The sequence below is a fragment of the Chrysochloris asiatica genome, unplaced genomic scaffold, assembly GCF_000296735.1.
Source record: "Chrysochloris asiatica unplaced genomic scaffold, ChrAsi1.0 scaffold00524, whole genome shotgun sequence".
Lineage (NCBI taxonomy): Eukaryota > Metazoa > Chordata > Mammalia > Afrosoricida > Chrysochloridae > Chrysochloris > Chrysochloris asiatica.
Window position 1 is genome coordinate 211,623 of NW_006409042.1, and position 5,596 is coordinate 217,218.

The following is a 5,596-nucleotide window of genomic DNA, read 5'->3' on the forward strand; positions in this document are numbered from 1 at the left end:
TACAGGGTCACTATGGGTCAGAACTGACTCGATGGCACTTAACAGCAGCAACAGCATATGCACATGAAAGTTGGACAATAGAAAAGGAAGACTGTAGAAAAAGTTGATGCATTTGAGTTATCATGTTGGAAAAGAATATTAAAAGTCCCATGAACTACCAGAAGAACAAACAAATCTGTGTTGAATGAAGTACAACCAGAATGCTAATTTGAAGAAAGGATGGCAAGATTTCTTCTTTGATACTTCAGACATATTATCAGGAGGCCCCATCCCTGCTGAAGTATATCATACTTGGTAAAGTGGAGGGTCAGTGAAAAAGAGGAAAATCTCTAACAAGATGTATTGGCGCAATGTCAGCAGCAATGGCCTCAAGCATAGTGCCATTATGAGCTGGCGTATGACCAAGCAGTGTCCATTCTGTTGTGCATAGGGTTGCTATGATTCAGAACAGACTTGATGGCATCTTACAAAAATGACATATGTATAATGTAAAGTTGAGCTTCGGTTAAATCTTTATTATTTTTGCCAGTTTTATATAAAATATTTGGTTTGTAATATTGTTGTTGTTGTTGTTAGGTGCTATAGAGTTGGTATTGGCACTATATCTGACAAGTTTCTGGTGCTCTTCAGAATGAAATGAGACTGTCTGCTAATATGTGCCATAAATGTTAAGGATCAGAAAAAAGAGGAAGACCCCCAGTGAGAAGGATTGGCAAAGTGGCAGCAGCAATGGGCTCAAGCATGGTAACAATTGTGAGATTGGCCCAGGATTGGATAGTGTTTCATTCTGTGGTGCATAAGGTCGCCATGAGTCGGTACCGCAACAACAAAAGGCTTTAAAAGGGAATCTATTTTCAGGCATTCACTTTTTATATTTATTGAATTTTGCTACAATACATGTTTCAAAACATCAATAACACAACGAATTGTTTTAGTGGTACAGTCATTAAGTGCTAGACTGCTAATGGAAAAAATGGCAGTTTGAGTCCACCAGCCACTCTGTTAGAGAATTGTTGGTTTTTTTCTATAATGATTATAGCCTTAGAAAGCCTATGGGACAATTCTACTCTGTACTATTTATTTTTGTTGTTAAGTGCCATCAAACCATTTCCAACTCACAGGCCTATAGGGTAACTATAATGTGGAATTCACTGGTTGGCATTGAGATTTTTATTATTGGTAGTGTCAGGTACCAGGTATTCAATGTGACTCAAAGTGTCCTCTTATACAACAGAATGAACCACTTTCAGGTTCTGGGCCACTCACAATTGTTGTTTAATGTTTAGGACCATTGTTTTAGCCATTGTCAACCCATCTCATTAAGGCTCTTCCTCTATTTCCCTGATCCTCTACTTTCTCAAGGATAATGTCTTTCTTACAGGACTGGTCCCTAATTATAAAATATATAATGTAGAAGAGACAAAGTTTTGCCATCCTTGCATCTAAGGAATAGTCTAACTGAACTTATTCCAAAACAGATTTGTTCCTTTTTTAGGCAGTTCAGGTATATTTAATATTCTTCAACAATACCATAATCTAAAAGTATCAATTCTTTTTTAGTCTTCCTTATTCATTATCCAGCTTTGACATGAATACGAGGTTATTAAAACTACCACATCTGAGTCAGGCACACCTTAATCTTCAAAGTGACATCCTTGCTTTTTAACACTACAAAAAGTTCTTTCCTAGATTTTCCCAATGCAATATACCCTTTGATTTCTTGAATGCTGCTCCCAAGATCTTAGATACATAGTGTTGCTGGGACACAATCGCCTCATGTGGATGGCTTTAACAAACAAAAATTTATACTATCATAATTTGTTGTTGTTGCTAAGTGCTGTCAAGTCAATTCCAACTCATAACAACCCTTATAGGGTTTCCAAGAAGTGACTACTGAGTTAGAATCACCATCCTTGCCTTTCAATTTAACGCTTTTAAAAATTAACCGTTATGGGAAATCCTATAGAGCACAGTTTTACTTTGAAACACAAGCATTTGCTATGAGTTGGAATAAATTTATTACCAACTTTTATTTTTATATGCATTAATACAGAAAAGGTATATATATTGTCAAGTCAGAATCAAGTCAAATTTGACTACAAACATCACGTTTTTCCCACTTTGTCCTCTAGATACCAGCCAGTAAAATAAGAAGATAATATATATAAATATGTGGTGTTAGCCCTGGAAAGAAAGTAAACTAGGACATCATTTACAAATGATACAGATGAAAGGAAAACTAAAGAAAAATTTACAGGTTACAATGAAAACATTTACTTTTGACTATGCTGAAATTTCTGATACCAAATATGCCCACCAACAAAAACAACCATATTTAAATGATAAATAAATTTGGAGGACTGGTACTACTTGGTTTCAAAATACAAATAGATAGCAATCTGTTGTTGTTGCTGTGAAGTGCCATCAAGTCGGTTCTGACCCATTGCGACCCTGTATAGGGTTTCCGAGGAGCAGCTGGTGAGCTTGAACTGCTGACCTTGCAGTTCAAATGGCTTTGCAGTCTGGTGCATTAACCCACCGCGCCACACCAGGACTCCATAGATAGCAATCTAGGCAGTGTGATAATAGCATATGAAGAGAAAAAGTAGATCTGTTAAAACAAAGACCAAAAAAATTTCCAATTATTTATAATCAAATAGTTTCACCAGATAGACAAATAATTCAATAATGAATAGTTCTTGCACTGTAATAATTTTAATAAACCATACATTCTAGATGCAGATTTTGAATTTAAAATATATGTCACTTAAAAAAAAAAAAAAAAAAAAAAAGCTTTTAATGCTGCTTGTCAAACTACTACCTATGTTAGTGGAGAAAAATGCATCAAAATACAAGAAGAATTTTCCAGAATCAATATGATACCAATTACAATATGTGGTAAAAAGCAATTTAGAAAAAAAATTGTCAACATCTTTATCAGGGAATACATTCAAAACTATTTTATTAATTTTTTTTTAATTTACAAAATAATCGTAATGCTTTAGACCGAGAGAATTAAACAAACTAAATTTGCTTTTCCAATAACAATTCTTTGCTACTACCTTGTACTTTACCAGATGGAAAGCACAGGGATCAAATTTACTACATCTGTGGGAAGAGATGGTGGAGAAGTTCAATATGATCAGCCAAAAGGAGACCAGGGGCACATATGAAAGTTCAGGTTTAAGATGAAGGAAACAAATATCCTTGCAACTGGATCAATAAATAACTTTATGATAAATCAAGGAAATATTGAAGTTGTCAAAAACTTAATTTGTCAGGATCCAGAATCAGTGGTTATGGAAGCAGAAGCCAAATGTGCTGTACAATACCTCTTAAAAGTGTTCAAAAGCAAAGATTTCAGTGTGAGGACTACGGTGCCCCTGACTCAAGCCACAATATTTTCTATTGCCTCATATGCACGTGAGAATTGGACAATAAATAGGAATATCATAGAAGAATTAATGGATTTCAGTTGTGGTGCTGGAGAATATTGAAAGCAACATGGGCTGTCAGAAGAATAAACAAATCTATCTTAGTAGTGCAGCTAGATTTCTCCTCAGAAGTAAGGATGGTGAAACTTCGCTGAACATACTATCAAGATGGACAAGTCCTTGGGGACAGACATCATGTTTGAATAATGGAGAGTCAGTTAAAAAGAGAAGTACCCTCAAGAAGATGGATTTACCCACTGGCAGCAACAATGCGCTCAAACATAGAAAAAAAATGTAATGATAGTGACTTGGCAGTATTTAATTCTGTTGTTCATAGGGTTGCTATGAGTCAGAATCTACTGGATGGCACCTAGTAACAAGAAAAACAAGGCTTCAGTTAAAACATGAGCTCTGTCTTTTAGCAAAAGGAAACATGTAACTTAGAATTCAACATTTTAGGAGAAGAAATAAAAATATATTATTGGTTTCACTTACCTACTATTATAAAATAGATATTTAAGTGGGATAGAAAAGAGTATCAGGAAACATGACTACAGAAAGCTTGTAAACCTGTTTTAGCCTCTAGCTGATTTGAATATCTAAAAGGGGTTCCAGAACTCACCCAGTGAAAAAGGCTTCTTTGTAGCCCTTGTAGAGTATAGGACCTTAGTTGGAATCCTGAGTCCTGTCCAGAGTTTTCTGAAGTGGGACATTCCCACTTGAAATGACATGCAGACCAACCCAGAGTGGCTAGAGGAATAGAAGATACTTCCTGAAAGAAAAACCAGCAGGAAAAACAACAACAACAAAATGGCAGTCTGTTTGTCTATTACAAGAACAAGCAAGCTATTTATTGTGTAACCATCAAGGCAAGCAATCAAGTCCCTTCAGGACAAATGCCCCTCCAAGCCTGAAAGTCAAAGGAAACACACAGAGAGGCAGGTAAGCGTGCTGGTGACCTAGTTGGTCTACATTAGAAGGGAAGTTGGGGAAAGTCAGTAATGAAGATATGGACAGAGTCCGAACATGTTCCATAGACTCCTGTCGACCTCATGATGAGAGAGAGAAGAGGAAGGGTAGGTAGGTCTTAAGTTTTGAGAGACAGGAATTCCAGAGCCCATGGACATTAACCATGGAGGGTTAGAGCTGAGACTGAAGTGTCCAGCTCATATGAACTGGGGGAGACACACAAGAATGTCCAAACTTGCAGATAGTATGCATTTGACTTAGGTTCGATGGCTTAATTACCAGAGCTCAACTAGAGGAAGATAAAGAAATTTGTTAAAGGAAGTAAGTACAGTTTGCTTAAATTTGATGAACTTGACCTATACTAAAGAATGTAGTAGCTCAAAATACCAATTGAGTGGGAAGGAGCCTTCACATCAAGGATCAATCCTATTCCCTCTTTATATAAGGTAGATTGTTGTTGTTAAGTGTGCTACTGAGTAGGTTGTGACCCATAGCAACCCTGTATAAGGTTTCCAAGGAGCAGCTGGTGAGCTCAAATCGCCAACCTTGCAGTTTAAACGGCTTTGCAGTCTGGTACATTAACCCTCAGCGCCACACCAAGACTCCATATAAGGTTGATGTTGTTGTTGTTGTTATGTGCCGTGGAGTTGGTTCCAACTCATAGCTACCCTGTACAGGGTTTCCGAGGCCATAAATCTTTCAAACAGAAAGTCTTCTCTTTATCCCTTGGAACAGCTGGTAGTTTTGAACTGCTGACCTTGTGGTTCACAGACCAATTTGTAACCACTATGCTACCAGAGCTCCTTATATAAGGTTGATAGGGACAGGCAAATTAGATATTGGCTACCTAAAATGCAGAGAGGGTGGCTATAAAGGCATGAGGAGTCCTGGTGTGGTGCTGTGGGCTAATGTGCTGGACTGCAAAATCATTTGAACCACAAGGTTGATGGTTCAAGCTCACCAACCACTCCTTGGAAACCCTATACAGGGTCGCTATGGGTTGGAATCAACTCAACAGCACTTAACAAAAATAGCAACAACAACATAAAGGCAAGAAGTGCCTAGCTTACAAGTTTTTAAGAGGGAATTTAGCTTCAGATTGTGCAGGCGAAGATAGAATCCCCACTGAATAGTTTTCATCTTATATAGATGGGTCTGGTGAAAGGAAATGGGGATAGGATTCTTTTGATTCA